This window comes from Cibotium barometz, chromosome 3 (genome assembly GCF_041138505.1).
Source record: "Cibotium barometz isolate CiBa-2024 chromosome 3, ASM4113850v1, whole genome shotgun sequence".
NCBI lineage: Eukaryota > Viridiplantae > Streptophyta > Polypodiopsida > Cyatheales > Cibotiaceae > Cibotium > Cibotium barometz.
In genome coordinates, this window is record NC_141048.1 from 30633352 (window position 1) to 30653160 (window position 19809).

The window sequence follows — 19809 nt, forward strand, 5'->3', positions numbered from 1 at the left end:
ATCCTCCTTGTTGGATATTTGGAGCTTCAGTGTGTGAACTATGAGTGTATGTGGGTGAACACCTCTTAAAGGTGAATGCATGCAAGTGTATGTGAACAAGGCCTTATAGCTACTTAAATTTTTGTGTGTAAATAATGATGTCACTGGTATAGCCAAGTGACACGGCCCTAGTGAGTAGAGTGTTGTGAGAAAGAATGGCATTTTGCCTATACAAGCATTTTACCTTGTAAACTTCAAATTAATCAATACAATCAATACATTGTATTGTGCGATCTTTAGCTTTTAGTTTGTTACATCACACTCCTTCTCTCTTTTGCACCTACACCATGGAGGTCCATCATCCTCCATAGTGCTGGACTATGAACCTTGAACCTCCACAAATGGTATCAGAGTTGGATTGTCTTCCTACTATCGGTATGGAGCATCGTTGTTGCCAAATTTGGGTGACGCTAGCACTGGGCAATCCACCACCGCCCCGCTCATCAGTGGCATCACTTGCCTCGCACGATTTTTTGGGCTGTGCAAGTGTGTAGAGGACCACCAATACCAGCGTCGCTACTCTATTTCAGCGTCGTTTTGTTGTTACTCTACTCCATCGTCGTCGCTGCTTGTTCGATTGGTATGCTTCATCGTCGTCGTCGCCTGTTCGCCTGGTCTGCTTTACTTGCCTCCAGCCTGTAGTTGCGCTTTTGCTGTGATGATGACGATGAGGATGATTATCGTCCTCTTCGTGGCCTTCTCACCTGCATTGCCTACTTGCTGCCGCTATATATACCATGGATCCTAACAGAAGTAGCGCTGTTTTTGACAAGTTCTTTGGACCTAATTGTCCTACTTGGCGGAAAAAGATTTTGTCTATTCCTCATGCGTGATGGTGTTTGGAACGTAGGCAATGGCATCGAGGAAAAACCTCAAGGCATTCATATAAAAGACTTCCACGTTCTCTCATCCCTATTTAGAAACGGGGGGTTTTGCTTTGTTGTGCTGATGTAAGTTGTCTTTTGTCTCTCTAAGCAAGATATGACCTCCGAGTCTTTTGCATTGAGTCATGCTACATGAGCATCTGAGCCATGCTGTTCATGAGCCTCTAAGCCAGTTGCAGGAAACATGTCATGTTTCTTTGCTAGTATTAGAGGATAGGGACTATTGAAGGCCATCCTAGCATCTCCACCTTCGCTCGGAAGGAGGTTTTGTTGGATATTCAGAGCTTCAGTGTGAAAACACTCCTTATGAGTGTATGTGTGAAAACCTCTTAAAGGTGATTGTGTGCAAGCATGCGAACAAGCGCTTACAGCCACTTAAATGTTTGTGTGTGTAAGGAGTGGAGGTTATAAATTGCACATTCTAATAAGGTGAATTTGGGCATGTTCTTGGATTCATCTAGGTATATATAAGATACGGCATTTTGTCCATAAAAGCATCGGACCTTGTAAACTTCGAATTAATCAATACAATCAATAGATTGTGTTGGGCAATCTTTAGCTTTCAGTTTGTTAGATCACACACTTCCTCTCTCTTTTGCACCCAGCATGTAGGCCCATCATTCTCCATAGTGTTTGATTGTGAACCTTGAATCTCCACTCCCAAGATGAAGACAAATTTGATGCCATGTCCTCTTGTGGTGCCTCCATGACATCAAACACTGAAGATACTCCACCCAATGCAAATGGTAGGTGGGAACAATCCTCTTGGATAACCCTAGAAGCTAAAGCGACCACCACTGAAGCCAAAGTTTCTCCACTGAGTGCAAACGACAATTGCAAAGACTTGGCTGAAAACTTCCTCTCTTTGTACATGTGGCCTGATACAATGAAGCACTCCGGTGTGCTCTCGACTCGAGAAATGAAAAAAGCTAAGATGCACACACATGCATCTCCTTCACACTCATCCTCCGGGTTTGAAGAGAAGCACTGTCTAGAGCAGCCATCTTGGTGCGACGCACTTCAGGGGTGAGGCGAGTCACCGAAGGTCCCCCACTGCCTTGTCCTTACCATCCTTGGCCTTGGACCGGCAACCCTTGTCTTTGCCTTTCTGCTGTCCATGTGATCTATCCTTGAGTACTATAGCCTATTTATAGACCTCTTGAACAATGGAAGAGTTGGCCGACTGGCAGTTTTCTCCATAAAACGCATCCATGACCTGTACCATGCAGCTGACAGCTTCTTGCAGCCAACAGGTCCTTCAAAGTCTTCCAAGTCTTGTTCCAAGTCCAACCCTGGCCACTACTGCACCTCATGCTCCTAAATTCTGGTTTCTAGTCATCTTTTCTGGCTGCTCCTTCTGGATTAGCTTCTGGATATGTCCATGGGCAAACTTGCACATGACAAATACTATTGGACGACTAGGAGCATTGGTGCATGTATGTACATGCTTCCTCTAAGAGCTCACTCTTGAGCTCACTAAAAAGCCAGGGTAATCTCTCTGAAGAGTAGTCTGACTCCCATGTAGCGTCCTCCTCAACATGATCCTTCCACTTGATCTTGTATTCCGTGATAAGCGTACTACGCAATCTTCTTTCACGAAATCCAAGAATCTTTTCAGGTTCGTGCGGAACAAATGTCATGTCCTCGACATCTATAATTTCTTGAGGAGTAACTAACTGATCTGCTCCACCCAGTACTTCCTTAAGTCTACTGACATGAAATACAGGATGAACTTTCACATGAGAAGGCAAATCCAATTCATATGCAACTGAACCAATCCGTCGTGTAACACGAAATGGTCCACAATATTTAGGGGATAATTTCGGAGATCTACCTGTTCGTAAAGTCTCGGAATCTTTCGGAACTCGCAAATACACTATCGTTCCTTCAGAGAACTCTCTAGGTGAACGATGTCTATTAGAGTAAAACCTGTCTCGGTCTTGAGCACTTCTAATAGATTCCTTTGCAACTTGTAACATTTCTTGCATATCTTGCAAAAAATTACATGCTGCATCATGCTGAAGTCCTGAGAATCCTACTGTAACAGGTGATCTTGGTTGAAAACCATACATAAGCATGAAAGGACTAAACCCTGTACTCGTATGCTTAGTACTGTTATATGTAAATTCTAACATAGGAAGATAATCCTCCCATGAACTCTGTCTTTTGGATACATATGCCCGAAGCATGTCCTCCAAAATCTAATTCACTCTTTCAGTCTGGCCATCAGATTGAGGATGATCAGAGGAAGAAAAATTCAAAGTTGTTTCCAACTTCTCAGAAACAAGTTTCCAAAAATCACTCGTAAACTTAGAGTCCCTATCACTGACTATGTTCTGCAGTAACCTGTGCAGTCTAAACAATTGCTGGATAAACTGCCGTGCTAATTGCGTAGCTGTAATAGTCTTCTGGGTTGGTAAAAATCTAGCCATTTTTGTCAAGCGATCCACCACAACCCAAATAGAATCGTGGCCTTGATGTGTTCTTGGCAATCCGGTAATAAAATCCATGGAAATACTTTTCCATTTATTACCTGGGATTTGCAAAGGATGCAACAACCCAGTTTGTCTAAAGCGTTCAGCTTTATTTGCCTGACAAATTTGACACTTGAGAACATAATCTTCTACATACCCTTTCATCTTCGGCCAATAAAAAGTGTGTTTCACTAATGATAGTGTCCTGTGTACCCCAGGGTGTCCAGCAGAAGGAGTGTCGTGACACTCCTTAAGAATCTTGGACCTAATGTCTGGGATCTGTGATACACAAATTTTGTCATGACGGAATAGCAAACCATTCCGAATCATCCATTGGCCTCCTGCAGCCTGAATAGTAGACTGCTCAGTCATCGAGTCTTGGTCAATCAATGAGCTCCCGTCCTGGATCTTCTGCCAAAATGGACCAAAATAACTATCAGTCTTGCAAAGCCCTCTCAATGACTGAAATAAGTCAGTAGAAATCTCGGTGAACGACAAAGAATTCACCTCTCTAATCCGACTAAGCGCATCTGCAATACTATTCATGGACCCTTTCCGATAACGAATCTCAAAATCAAAATCTTGCATTAACTCTGCCCAACGAGCTTTCCTGCCTCTCAAATCATCCGCATCACACACATACTTGATTGACTGATGATCAGTTAATACCACAAACTTGGAGCCATATAAATAATGTCTCCAAACCTTGAGAGCATGAATCATAGCATAAAGCTCCTTCTCAAGGGTTGGCCAACGAGATTGAGTGTCATCTAGCTTTTTACTTTCAAAAGCAACCGGTCTACCATCTTGAAATAAAGCAGTCCCGATAGCATAGTCACTGGCATCAGTTTCAAGAACATAAGGCCGACTAGGATCAGGTAATGCTAAGATAGGTGCTTTCTTGACTTTATCTTTCAAAAGTTTGAAGGCCATATCCAAATCGTTATTCCAAGTGATAGGCTGATTTGACTTACGTCCACGATCTTTCAATAAGTTGGTCATCGGTAGTGTGAGCTGAGAGTACTCCCGTACAGATTTCCGAAGAAAAACAACAAAACCGAGAAAAGAACGAAGTTGTTTCACTGTTCGCGGTATAGGCTAGTCTAGAACCTTTTGAACTCGGTCATAGTCAATGCTCAATCCATCTCTAGTGATCTTGTGTCCCAAGTAAATGATGTCGGTCATAAAGAACTCACATTTACTCAACTTAGCATATAGTCGATTTTGTCTCAAAATAGATAAGACAATCGTGAGGTGTCTGACCTGATCCTCAAGAGTATGACTATATATCAAAATATCATCCAGGAACACCACCATGAAAAAGATCGTTCATCATTTGCTGGAAAGTGGATGGAGCATTGGTTAACCCAAAAGGTAATACGAGAAACTCGTAATGGCCATACCTAGTCCGAAAGGCGGTTCTTTCGACATGCCTTTCATGAATACGTATCTGGTGATAGCCAGTACGTAAATCTATCTTCGTGAAATATTTCGCTTCTGCTAACCGGTCAATCAGGTCATCTGATCTAGGGAGAGAATAACGGTTCTTAATGGTCAGCTTGTTCAATCTCTTGTAATCTATACACATTCTCCAAGTGTTGTCCTTCTTTCTCCTAAGCAAACACAGGTGCACCCCAAGGTGATTTACTTGGACGGATCTGGCCCATCCTCAAATAATCTTCGAGTTGTTTAGCCAACTCATCTTCCTCAGCTTGGCTCATCCTATAAGGTGGAATACTGATTGGATGAGCACCAGGGATCAAGTCAATACGATGATCGACTGTCCGTTCAAGTGGTAAACCCGATGGCAGTTCCTTAGGAAATACATCTTGAAACGAATCAAGTATCTTCTGTAATTCTTTGCTTTCAAACGCACTTAATTCATTCACATCCATGGAAGGGATGAGAAAAGAAGAAAGTGGAATCAATACACAATAGAAAGCGGTATACAAAGAAGAATCCATTATATTTTCAAAATCAATTGTATTTACAAGTGGTCCGATACAATCACCTAAAATACTATACTTGGTGTCCCTATGCTGAAAAGAAAAAATATGACTAGACCAATCTATCTGGACGTGAAGAGTCTTAAACCACTCAATCCCTAATAACAAGTCTTCATTTTCTAGATACATAACATAGCATTCCAGAGTATCTTTGTAGTCTTGAATCTGGATTGGAAGCATCTCCACCTTGCAATCTTGCCTTCCCGCAGGTAGACGTACCTCATAGGTATGGTCGCTGAGTGTCGTATCAAGACTCAATTTCTGCATAAGTTTGTAGTTAACAAAGTTATGCGAACTGCCAGGGTCTAAAAGAATGTGAATCTGATGGCCTTTCACTTCTCCATAAACTCGGAGAAGATCATGCAAGCCAAATACCTTAGAATTGAACAGACAATCAAAACAAGTACTAGGGCGAGAAAGTACAGTAATTGACATACCTGTCAAAGACAACTGGTTAGCTGCCTTTGGCTTGGGTCCTGCATTTGACTTGGTACCCTTTTGCTTTGGGCACTCATTACGCATGTGTCCTTTTTCTTCGCAGATAAAACAACGTCCTTCCTTCTTGAGCTTTAAAGCCCTAAGGAGTCGTTTCTTCTTCGCTGGTGTCGAACTTGAATTCTTCGAAGGTTGGTCCGAAGACTTTCCTTCAGTCGTGTTAGCCATAGGTGCAGAGAACTTTCTTTTATGCTTGTTCCCCTGCTTGGTAACGGGTTTTGACTTGGAAGAGACCATCGTATTATCATAGATACGAGCTGAATGAATGGCCTCGTCCAGTGTTTTACATTTGTTATTTTCAACCTATAATCGGTACGAGTCGGGTAAACCAGCTACGAAAAACCCCAAAAGAGTAGTGGGATCTATCTTTGTAGCTTTCATTTGCAAGTCACAAAACTTCTGGAGGTAGACCTCATAAGTGAGGTGCTTCGAGGTCATGGTCAAAGCTGAAAACCGGGCAACAACATCGTAATCATCCTCTTTCTTGAGGAATTCTTTCTTGAAAACGTCTTCAAATTGTGCCCAAGTCGTTGGCCTAGGGTTGAGTTCCTTCCACCAAAGCAAAGCTTTGCTGGACAAGAAACCTGCTGCTAACTGGATCTTCTTCCCATCATCATATGGATGAAACTGAAAGTGAACTTGCCACTTGTGTAGCCACGTGTCCACGATCTCCTTGGTTCGCTGCTTTTGCTCGCCCCCGAACGGTTCCGGAGTAATATTGGGGCCTAAAGCTGAAGCCAAGGTATCCATACCCGAGAAAGTAGAGAGGGTAGTGGTCAATAGAGCGATGGAGTTCTGCAAAGCTTGCATTTGGGCTGCGATTTGTGCCTGACGTTCCGATGAAGAAGCTTCGAGAGCTACTTTGAACTCTTGGAAATCTGATTTTGACACAAAATCGTCAAAAAGATCGGCATCGGTACCTTCCGTAGCCGGCAAGCCTTCGTGTTCCACAAGGGGCTCCAACTCTGATTCTTGGGTCGACATCGTGAAGAGGGTACGTGGAGAGAAAATTCGATCTTTGCACAACAAAAGTGCGAGCGAACTTGAGAGCTTGAAAACTTGAGAACTTGAGAGATGTGTGGCAAGAAGCCCCTTGAGGGGTTTATAAAGGTTTCCCAAAAGCCAAAAATCTCCAAAAGCTAGGCTTAGCTTTTGCTTTGCTTTTGTGTTTTTTTTCTTGAATAAATAAATAAATATATATATATATATGAAAAAAAATATATATATATGGATATATATATTCTAGGTTCTTTAAAAAAAAAATAAAACACCTTTGAAACCTTGGAGAGGGGATGACTTTTAAACCTTTTTAAAAAAAGTTTAAACTCCAAAAAAAAAACGAAAGCACTAAAAAGAACGTGTCTTTCCTTGTTTTTTTTCCTGGAATAGCCGGCGGCGTGCTGCGTTGCTGACGTCGAGTGCTGCCGTCACCTGCGTCAGCTTGAGCTTCTTTGCGCCAACCTGCACGTGGGCCTGTGGCAACGTAGCCCTGGGCGCCTGCCGTGCGTGGACTGGGCTGGGCGCTCGCTTGGCCTAGGCGCCGCCTGGGCCGGTTGCGCAGGCCTAGTCTGGGCGCTGCCTGGCTGGTTACGTAGGCCTGGCGTGGGCACTGCCTGGTTGGCTACGCACCTGCCTAAACGGCCTTAGGCGCCTGCCACCAACAGGGTCCCTTTCGACCAGTACGCACACCCGCCAGCAACGCGTCGACCAGCAATACCCTCGCTCTCTCTCTCTCTCTTGCGCCAAAAAGCAACGAAAAGCAAACATGCGTTTTTTTCTGCTTCTCTCCGTGCAGTTCATGCATATGACTGCACATACAAACATGCCTCTTCTTTGCAAAGCAATCAACCCTACTTAGACAACCACCTCCCATCAACATGGGTGTCTTTGATGAAGAAAAAACACACACTATTCTGAAATCTGCAGTATGCACAGAAAAAACAGCAAGCTTTTTAACACATAGCGTTCTTCAACCTCATCTTCTCTACCTACTGACTTACTCGTTCACGAGGTATGCTCTGATACCACTGTCAAATCCCCACGGATCCCCTCGTGATTGATCTTGGTTCGAAACTCGAATCCTGCAAACAAACGAACAACAAACAAGCAAGGGGGTGCAGGCCTGACTCACCTCCCAACCATGACAGCCGTGGGCGAGCCCACAGTCTTGGCTGTCCCCACCGAGCCACGAGCTGAGCTAACTAGGATGACGCACCGACCAATCTCCTCCTCGTGACGTCCCATACCGCCACGAAGCTGCCCTCGCGGGCCTCGAGACTGCTGCCGGCCTCGGCTGTATAAAGCAGGTGCACGTCTGCACTAGATCGAGGCTCCAAGACCATAGAGCTCTCACAAACTCGCGAGACTCTCTATAATACAATAACTAACCTTGGCCACCCTTTTATAGGCTCTTGGTCGGTCATCGGGCGTCCACACTTGGGCGCCCGCCTGTCCATACTTGGGTGCCTGCCCGTTAGTATTTCCCTAACTCAGCTCGCCAATCAGCCTGCCTAGTTTCCAAGCTTCCCCAAGCCTCGAAACTAGTCTTGCGTGCGTGTAGCACACGGTAGATACACACTGTGCACATGACATGAAAGAAGACTCTCAGAGCTTCCGCGTGTTACATTGGTATCAGAGCATCAGGCTCGGCAAGGCTAAACGCTGATTCAGTCCCATATGAGGGTTTACGGGTCCAAGGTACAGGAAAGTGCACGGGTACGAAGCCCAAGGCAAAGATCACAAGATTGGGAAGAGCTCCCAAGAGGTTTGTTGGTGGTGTTCCACAAAGCCAGAGGGGATGGCAGTCCTGTGAGCCAGATAGGTTCTCGGGCAACGGTCCCAAGGGAGGAATTATCCTCGAAGGGGTGATGTGAGAGTGCGAGACTCATTTCTCAGCAAGATAGTGTTCAGAGTCAGGGTAGGAACGGATTGGGGACAACAGCTTGACCCGATCCTTCACTTTCCTCTTCTTGATCCTTTGCCCTTTTGGTCACACCTTGACCACTGCCCGACAACTCCTCTCCCTCATCTTGAGACTTTGCAGCCATCTGTTCTCGTACCTGATTCACCATATCTTTGGGCACTGTAGGGCATATAGCAATGCCCTTTCCCTTTAACCTGGTCAAGTGGGCTTTGATACGGGTAGCCTTCCTTGTATAAATGTCACCACAATATTTGCATCTCCACTTGGATTGGCAACTTTCATTGTAATTAGTTAGGCTCTCTACATGTGCATTCATTGGATCGGGAGTTCGGCCCATTTCAAGACTCGAGCAAATGGGGCAAAGCCGGGTGTAGAAGAGGCAAAAGGCGGGAGCAGAGCTGCAGATGGCAGAGGCGGGAGCAGTAGAGAGGCAGGAGCACTGAGCTGGTTGCTGCCTGCAGCAGATAGGAGGGACCAAGGTGCAGCCTGCACAGTGCAGAGACTGAAGCAGTACTGCTGAAGGCGGGAGCAGGCTCCAGGCGGAGGCTGGAGCAGAGGGAGCAGGCCTGGAGTAGCACTAAGCATGCGGGAGCAGGCCTGGAGCAGCAGGCGGAGGAGAGACAGCAGCAGGCTGTGGCAGCTTGTGTACGGTGGAGGGCGGCGGCAGCAATATCAAAGAAGCGAAAAAGTACAAGCGGCGACACGTTATCCAAGGTTTTTTTCACCAAAAAAAAATCACCTACATAAAAACGCGTTCCCAAAAAAAAAATGTTTCAAAACGTTCACGCTTTTTATTCCATGAAAAAATCGCGTTTTTAAACAACTATGCTCTGTGAGCGAGACAGGAGGAAGATAAACTCAAGGCTGGTCGACTTGCTCTATGAGCCAGACAGGAGGAAGATGAAGATGCATGGCTGTCCTGAGCTGATGTGGGAGTGCTATGGGCTGTCCATGGTTGTCCTACATGTGCTTTATGCCGGGAATGCTCTCTTGTGCTTAGGATTGACATCAAATTCAGCATATGTTTTGTTTTGTTTTCATATTGTACTAGAAAAAATAGGTTGCTAGCCAGTGTAGAATCCCTGGGCACCTGCAAAGTTGTATTTGGAAGCAAACTCCTTTTTGGTAATCTATAACCATAGGGGGGGGGGGTCTTCTGGCCCCTAGTGTGGTGTACTATGCAGAGTTGTTATCTTTCTTTTATCTCGCATGCTTATGTGTTTATTCAGTTTTCACGATTGATAAGATTTCCGTGTTAGAGCTGCCCTTCCGTAAAACAAAGCCCCTCCAAGTACGCACCCGTTGGGCCGGAGAGATGCACCCATTGCTCTCAAGCTTGTTGCTTGGCCTGCTCTGGTGGGCCCCCCTCCCTATTGAGGTGTTTGTAGATTCATGCTCCTCTGTGAAGTGGAGGTGGAAGAAGATGAAGAGGTGTAGCCCCTTTCGTTGCTAGCAGTCTCTCAGGAAGCGTTGATGACGTCTTTGAGCCTAATGTCTCCCACCATACATAGCCTGGTCCTTTAGGGTATGTGTCAAGGCCTTGTCATCCCAACTCATCCCTGGAGCAATGCTCAAGGGAAAGGTGAAAACCACCATTCCAATGTTGGTAGGGGTGGGCTGGGAGTGGTGCATGAGAACAAAGATCAGAGGGATGCCCGATCCTCAGAGAACTCTCCTGCTTCCACTGGAAGACGATTGAAGTCCACTATGAGTAGGGAACCCCCCCACCCCTTGGCCCGCCGACGTGACGCTGGGGCAAACTTGGTGGTGGGGGCGGAGATCTGGGTCTCCATGGTGTCGGAGAAGCTCTGAAAGGATCTGCAGTGCGGGACTGGTTGTCGGACCGGACCCTTAAGGAAGAAGCTGATGTCCCCTTTGTGCCTTGGGTGGAGGAGGAGGGGGTGGCTTGGGAGCTTGACCAATGTTGTCAGGTTCATCCTAAGGGGGGTGAGGCTGGATCAGCCTAAGGGGGTTGACGGTGGCCTGGCTCCTTTTTTTTTTTGGGGGGGGGGGGTGGGGGGGCTCTTGTGCATCTGGTCATCCTGTGGAATTGGATCTTGGGGTGGCTCCAGAGAGATTTCTGAGGCTCACGGTTCTCTGATGTGACTGTTCCCTTTGGGCGAGGGCCCTTGACAAGGGGTTGCCTTGGTGGTAGTGAGGCTGTCGCTGTCGTGGCCCTCGTCGTGTGCTGGCGGTTGCAGCTGCCAACAGTCTGCAGCTCTTGGTTTCGCTCCTCCTAGGGGTGAGGCACTGTCACGTGCATCCCGCACTTGGATGCCACGTAGACATTTCTGTACAGAAGGTGCAGGACCTGGGATGGTGAACTGGTCCCATGTGAGCCGAGTCCGGGACGAGTCAGCCAGGGATCCATCTCAGATGTCCGAGGTCAGGTGTGCATTGTCCTGCACAGGAGTCTAAGGTCAGGTGTGCATTGTCCTGCACATGAAACAGTGCCAGTCCGTGCTGTGAGTCTCCCTCTAGAATGATGTCAGTGGTTCTGTGTATTTGGTATGGTACCGGATGCCAAATCACTGAGTAGATTATGTTTAGGACAAGGGGCCAGCCCATAGGGCTACCCCGGAGCTTAGTATGGGCATGGGAATGGTGTGAAAACCATCCCCATGAGGGCCAGGAAGGCCCAGGTGATGGGGAGAATCAGCAATTAGGGTTAGGTTAGAGTTCATTCATGGGAGACATACACAGAGAAGCAAGGGAGAGAGAGAGAGAGAGAGTTGTGGGGATAAGTCAACTCATCAATAATGAGTGTGTGACTCCCCTATCACACATGTATATTACACTAGTACACATAGTGCACTTAGTACATTAAAAGTACTAAGTGTACTATGTACTATAACTTATGGGCTTGTACACACTATAAGGGTGGGCATAACGCCTTTACCCCAACAACCTCCCACTTAAAGGCAAAGTGCCCTTAAGTAAAGGAAAAGAAAAATCAGCATGTACATGATAATATACAAGGCCATATCAAGGCTGAAACTGGCCTCATCCAATGCCCATCAAGTGTCTGCAATGAGCAAACCGCTCCGTAGGCAAACTCTTTGTCAACAGATCAGCCGGGTTGTCATCCGTGTGAATCTTAACAAGCTGAATTTTCTTGTTCTCTATCACCTCTCTGATGAAGTGATACTTCACATCCACATGCTTCGTCTTTGCATGAAAGACAGGGTTCTTTGCCAACTGGATGGCACTCTGACTGTCACAATGCAACAATGGAATATCCCCTGTATAACCCAAATCAACCACTAACCGAGATAGCCATAATGCCTCCTTGCAAGCCTCTGTGGCTGCAATATACTCGGCCTCTGTAGTAGATAAGGCAGTGCACTTCTGCATCCTGGATATCCATGACACAGCACCTCCTATGAATGTAAACACATAACCGGTAGTAGACTTCCGGTTATCTGGATGACCGGCATAATCCGAATCCGTGTAACCATGCACTAATGCATCCTGTTTGCCAAAGCAAATGCACAAATCCTGTGTGTCCTTCAGGTATCTCATGACACCTTTCACTGCTTCCCAATGCTTCTTGCCAGGGTTGGCCATGTATCTAGAAACCACTCCCACTGCAAATGCAATGTCCGGCCTAGTAGCAACCATGGCATACATGAGACTGCCACAAGCTGAAGCATACGGAATCTTGGCCATATCAGCCCTGTCTCTATCTGACTGTGGGCTGTCCATAGCACTGAGTTTCACATATGGAGGCAAAGGAGTACTAGTCTTCTTCCCCCCGTCCATATTGAACCTCTGCAAGACTTTGCCAATGTATTCCTTCTGAGACAAATACAACACATGCTGATTTGTGTCCCGAAGTATCCGCATACCCAAAATGTGATTTGCATCACCCAAATCCTTCATATCAAAGGTTTGATGCAGCCTCTGCTTCAAGGCATCCATCTCTTTATGAGATTTCCCGGCAATCAACATATCATCAACATACAAGATGAGGATCAATAGACTGCCATCCAAAGCTTTCTTGGTGTACAAGCAGTGATCTATGTCACTTCTCCTGAATTTCTGAGATTTCATGAATGTATCAAATTTATGATACCATTCTCTTGGTGCCTGTTTGAGTCCATAAAGACTCTTTTTCAGCTTGCATACAAGCTTCTCCTTTCCACTCACTGCATAACCCTCTGGCTGCTGCATATATATCTCCTCATGGAGATCACCATGAAGAAAAGCAGTCTTCACATCCATCTGAATCAAGTCCAGATCATCATGCGCAACCAAAGCCAACACAGCTCTAAGTGTGGTCATTTTGACCACTGGAGAGAAGATCTCCTCAAAGTCCACACCATATTCCTGCTTAAAGCCCTTAGCCACTAACCTGGCTTTGTATCTTGGCTTTGCATCTGGTGCAACTTTGAGCCTGTAAACCCACTTGCATGGCAAAACCTTCTTGCCTGCAGGCAAATGCACCAACTTCCATGTTTCATTTTTATGCAGAGAATCCATCTCTGACTTCATGGCACGCTCCCATAGAGCTTTGTCTGCCCTCTGTAAAGCCTCCTTGTAACATGAGGGCTCCCCACAGTCAGTGAGCATCAAGTAGTCAACCCCTGGAACAAACCTGTCAGGGGCTCTGGAGGGTCTTGTGGACCTCCGTACCCAATGACCATCATTTGCAGGTTGCTGTCCAGCCTGCATATCATTCATTGGTGGCTCCTGTTCCATGCCATAAGGCTGAAAAATCATGCCCGGTATCTCCTCTAACTGTGGTATATCCATAGGGATATCTTCTGCCATATCTGGCTGTCCATTTGGACCATTTTCAGCACCATTTAAGGGCTGGTTTTCCTGCTGTAATGGCTGATTTACAGCCCTTGGTTGTTGTCCATGATGTCCATCATCATCAAAGATGACTCTGCTAGGCTCCTGTTGCCTTGCAGGCTCCTTATACATGCATGTTTCATAAAAAATGACATCATTGCTGCGTATGATCTTTCTATTCATGGGATCCCAAAGTCTATACCCCATTTCACCTCTGTCACCATATCCTAGGAATATGCATTTGTGAGACTTAGGATCAAGTTTGGTGCGCATTTCCCTGCGTATGTGCACGTACGCAACGCAACCAAACACTCTCAAGTGCTTGTATGACGGAGGCTTCCCTGTCCATACTTCCTCTGGCACTTTCCCACCAAGCCTCGTGTTAGGTGACCTATTTATAAGGTGAACGGCTGTCATAACAGCTTCAGCCCAAAAACCATGAGGTAATGCAGCATGTGACAACATAGAACGGACCTTCTCCTGTATGGTCCTGTTCATCCTCTCTGCTGTCCCGTTTTGTGGAGGATCATAAGGAGTGGAGAGCTCCCTCTTGATGCCTTTAGCATCACAAAAGTCCTGAAACTGTTTGGACATATACTCTCCACCGTTGTCGGAACGCAAAGCCTTCAGTGTTTTGCCAGTTTGATTCTCAACATGAGCAACAAACTTTTGAAACACTGAGAATGTGTCACTCTTCAAACGAAGAGGATAAACCCACACCTTACGTGTGGCATCATCTATAAAAGACACAAAATATTTTGCCCCTCCCAAAGAAAGCTGAGGCATCTCACATACATTTGTATGCACAAGCTCTAACTGAGCATCTTTCTGTCCAAGAGCTTTCTTGTGGGGGCACTGTAGTTGCCTACCATATATACAATGCTCACAAAACTGAAAACTTGAAAACTTTAGAGAAGGCAAGTAACCCAAACGAGACAATTGCTCCATTCCCTTGACACTCATGTGTCCCAACCGGCTATGCCACATAGAAATTTTCGGCAGCTCGGTTGCATTTACATTAGCATGGTGACAAACACCTGCATGCATAAAGTAAAGAGTGTCCACTTTAGAGCCTCTGGCAACAACCAGTGAGCCCTTACTAATTTTCCACTTTCCACTACCAAATGTGGTAACATAATCAGCATCATCAAGCTGTCCAGTAGAAAGCAGGTTCTTCTTGATCTCAGGCACATGCCTGGCATCATGGAGCATAAGCTGTGAGCCATCTGAAAATACAAGCCTCACATCACCTCTGCCAAGAATTTTGCATGCATGGTTATCACCCAAATAAACCACTCCTTCATTGCCAGCAGTATACCTGACAAACAAGTCTCTGCAACCTGTGACATGAAAGGAGGCACCTGAATCAATGATCCATGAGTGCATACCATGACCACCTGTAAGAAGTGAATGGGCATCAAGTGAAGAAGTAAATAGGACCTCATCCTCACTGCCACCTGCATGTGACACATTGATTTCTTCAATCTTGACTCCACTTTTGCCCTTTGGCTTTACATCTTTGGCTTCATCCTTCTCTTTGTCTTTGCCTTTTCCCTTTTCCTTTTGATCATTTTTCCATTTGTAGCATTGCTTTTTAATGTGTCCCTTTTTGCCACAATAATGGCATTCCAAATCCTTTTTGGAGCGAGACTTGCTCCTTCCCCTTTCTTGGCTTTTTCCCCTTTGCTGGGATCTCCCACGTGCATTCATTGCATTGGACTTTCCAACAGAGTTGTTTTTCCTGTTCATCTCTTCTTGAAGAAGAGCACCCTCAACATCTGCATATGACAGCATAGCATGTGAATTGCTAGTGGCTGTCCTGAATGTATCCCAACTCTCTGGCAAAGTGCATAACAGAAAAGTGGCTTTGAACTCATCGTCCATTGCCAACTTTTGATTAATGACTTGGCTGACAATACCATTAAACTCATTTAAATGGGCTGTCATAGACGCCCCTTCCTTCATCTGAAGACCTAAGAGTTTCTTCAACCAATACACTTTGCTTGAGGCACTTTGTTGGGCATACAAGTCCTGCAATCTCTGCCACATTCCCCAAGCTGTCTTCTCTTCACGAATGCTGAAAAGTAATGAGTCTGACACAGACAACATGATAGTAGATCTTGCCAGCTCATCCATATCTTCCCACTCTTCAGCAGTAAGAGAAGCGGGCATCACACCCCTTTCTTTGATAGGCTTGTGCTGCTTTTTCTGGAGCAACACATTGTAGCACTGGGTTTGCCAAATATCATAGTTATGTGAGCCTTCAAGCTTCTTGATGTGAAGCAATGAAGAGCTCTCACCTGTGGTTGCCATAGCAAAATGCAACCTGTCAATGCCTGACTCCCTGCAAATGTGCAAACACTGCACCAAAAGATGTGCAAACACTGCACCCTAAGCACACAAAGTGCTCACAAATGTTCTCCCAAGCTTTATCTCCCACTGCGGAAGCAAGAATGCAACTTTTCTCCCACTTTATGTGATGAAAACACCAAAATCTGGTTGCTGCAGATTTTGGACAGCACCTTAAATGTGCTCTTTTGCCCTTCCAAAGTACTGTACAGCAGTACCAAGTGCTCACCAATGATGTACCAAACCTGTCCCGGCAAGTACAGCAGCTGAAATTGAACTTTTTGGTCACTCAAAACAGTGTACAGCCATGCCAAAACATGCACAAAGCTGTGCCAAATCTGTACCAACAGGTACAATAGCAATAAATGCTCTCCTGGCTGTCCAAATGAGTGAAAATCAGACTTTTACAGTCTTGTACACTGCATACAACAGTTCCGAACAGAAATTGGGCAAAAGCCCCTTGACTGCAAGCTGATTTTTGAGGATTCAAGGCATAAATGTCTTGCCTGCTGCTTTGCCAAGCTCAACAAGCATACAAACTTGAAAAGCCCCTTGATTTAAGATCAATTTCTGATCATACATGGTACATTGACGCACATGAAGGCATCCAGAGTGTTCACGATGCTTCCCGCTGGCCACATATACATCAAATACATGAATGCCCCTTGATTTACAGGCACATTGAGTGCTTGTAAGGCATCAACACATTATCCACAGCATCAAATGCGATTGCCTGCATGCAAATCAACCAAATCGGCACAAAAGCCCCTTGATTTGCACTGCAATTTGCTGCAATTTTGCCCAAATGTGCGATTTTTCACATCATACAGCATGTATGAGTGCTTAATTGCACAATTACATCAAAAGCCCCAAATTTCGACATCCAATTTCCTGCAAATTGATCCTGATTTGACCAATTTCCTGCAAATTTATCCTGATTGTGACCAATGTCACCCAATTTTGCCAATTTTGCTCAAAAATTGAGCAATTCGGCGCCTGTATCTGCTCAATTAATGATTGCACCTGCTCAATTGCAAGTCCCAAAAAAAAAATTGAGGAAAATACCTTGTAATTTTCTGATTTTTTGTTCAATTTGCAGGCTGAATTTTGTTGCAGGAAAGAGGGGGGTTTACTGTTGGCTGACGAACTCCTGGTTTCCCCTCTTCTGCAGAGCCTCAAGAGTCTCAATTGACAGGTTGTAGAAGAAGGAACCTTGTCCTGCAGCGGCTAAGAGAACAGCTCCAGTTCACCCTTCAGCCCGACCCTCAACAAGCTCAGTCCCAGTACTCTGTTGCACCTCTGAGCAGCTGAGAGACAACACCGCACTTGCTTACATGCTCCACGAAAGCCCTGCTCAGCGCCTCCTCTCCAAGCTCCAGCACCTGCAAGCTTTTACGCTGGAAGCTATTCGTGAGGAAGCCTGCTCCGCCTACGATGCGCTGAGCTACGCCATGAACTTCGACGAAGGTACCAGTTGTGTGGCGCCGGTGACTAACACGCCTGCGTATGAAAAAAGCGCAGAAAATGGTTGCCCGCTTGGGTTCGCCTTCTACGCCATCGCTTGGTGGTTCAACGCTCACTTCGCTCCACGCTGAAGGGCCAGCGTTGCCTTCGCCGTGTAGAGCTACGCGCTTAGCGCCAGTGGGCAGCTCGCTTGGCTGCTGGGCAGCCCTCGCTTGGCTGCTGGGCAGCTGGGGCAGTCCACGCTGCTGGCTGCTCTCTCAACCCACCTGCCTGCGACGGGTCACACAGTCGACCAGTAACCAGCGCTGCACAAGGGCGACCAGCGACAAGTTCTGATGCAGCACGCGCCTGTTCTCTGCAGCGACAAAACCCTAGAAAAATAACTAGCTCTGATACCAGTTGATGGGGAGAATCAGCAATTAGGGTTAGGTTAGAGTTCATTCATGGGAGACATACACAGAGAAGCAAGGGAGAGAGAGAGAGAGAGAGTTGTGGGGATAAGTCAACTCATCAATAATGAGTGTGTGACTCCCCTATCACACATGTATATTGCACTAGTACACATAGTGCACTTAGTACATTAAAAGTACTAAGTGTACTATGTACTATAACTTATGGGCTTGCACACACTATAAGGGTGGGCATAACGCCTTTACCCCAACACCAGGCTGGACCCACCAGCCATGGAAGGGCTGTGGGACAGCCCTAGGGCAAAGATAAGGCTATTTGCAGGAGCATACAGCCTTTAGATGGCTGTAGGGCATGTATGGGGCAGCCCATACAGGCTGCCCAGCCTTGGGATTGTGGACAAAAGTGGTGTCCAGCCAATCAGAATCTTGCGCATCACTTTCAGCCTGTTAGGAAAAAAAGGCAGTATTTTTTGAGATTTAATTCAGCATTTATTGCTGAATTTCCACCAGTCGTGGGACATAGCCTGTTTTTCAGCTGGCCGACTGCTCCTGAGGAGGAGTATAAATAGTGGAGGCCATAATCCCATCATTCATCTCAGTGCTCAAGCCAATCAAGGGCCAGTCAAGCCAAGGAGATTGCCAAGCAAAGGGGTGGACTTCTAAAGGTCAAGGGCAGGATTTTCCAGCCAAGAAAAGGTCAAGATTTCTGTATTTGTTTTCAGATTTACATCATTCTAATAAAGCAAATACACCATCCGTGGTGGGGGCCCTACAGAGGGTAATTGGGACCCAATACTGTGTCCTCTCTATCTCCCCCTTCTCTCTCTATTTTCTGCACATCTCCTTTCAGTTTGTGCGTTAATTTCCGTCGCGAAAAGAGTGCTGATTTCTGAGTTTTGAAGTACCGATCCTTCTCCGAAGCTTCCGCATATTACAGTGGTATCAGAGCCTACTTCAAGGACAAAGATTCAGCAAAGAAAACCAAAATTTTTTTTTCGCTCGTGTGGTTGGTTTTTAGACACTGGTGGACTACCCCTTTCGGAGTGACTCCTGTCCCTCGAAGGACGGTTGGTTTTTAGCCTTCGGAAGCCTCCGGAAGTCTCCCACACAGATAGTGGATGGTCAGATTGCGTTCCGGAAAGGAATTGCATTTTTCCGCTATGGCGAGTTTCGGCGACGAGAGAGAACCAGAACCATGGGACCAGAGTGCACCAGGCAGCCCAGCTAGGGCAGTGTCACAGACATGTTCCAGCAGATGATGCGAGCAATCGCAGACCAGACAGCCAAGTTGGATGAGCAGAAGGCGCGGATCTTGGCTCTGGAGGAGCGTTCTCGCTCTCCAGCGTTGCGTTTTCCATCTCCTCCTCCCTTTCCTTCCGTATCCCAGATACCAGATCCTCGTCACTCACAGGGACCCTCTCGCTGGGTCACAGCCGCAGCCAAGCTCCTTGCTTGAGATGCAGATGTGTGCATTGGAGATCCGACAACGAGAAGACGACGCCATGCGACGCGTGGAACACGAGCGTTACCTTAGAGCTTTGGACGCCAGATTGACACCGGCGGCGCCCTTGAATCATTTTCCCGAGAAAATGAATTTCAGTAAGTATAATGGTAAACTCGATCCCACAACTCTTTATTCATGGTTACATCAATTTGAAGCTTACTTTGCCGTAGTTAGGAAAACAGATACTAACAAAGTGATCTTAGCTAGTTGGTACTTGGAAGGTGAGGCCATTCCTTGGTGGACTCAATGGGCTCATGCCCACACCAGAGCAGGTATGGCAGCTTATGTGTGGGATGAGTTCGTCCGTGACCTTAAGCAGCGGTTTTTACCGCCCCACTACCTTGAGCGACTCGAAGATGAGTTCAGGGGAGCGCGTCAGAATGCGCAACCAGTCCTTCAGTTTGTCAATAAAATTTCGACCTTGTGTCTACAATTAGGCTTATCTAATTCGGACAAGAAAGGGC

At 46.2% G+C, this 19809-nt stretch overlaps 1 protein-coding gene across 4 annotated transcripts in view; it reads left to right on the forward strand.

Annotated features, from left to right (window-relative positions):
• LOC147639936 (uncharacterized) overlaps positions 1-19809 on the forward strand; it is a 30949-nt gene that overhangs the window by 1740 nt on the left and 9400 nt on the right. The window lies entirely within an intron of this gene.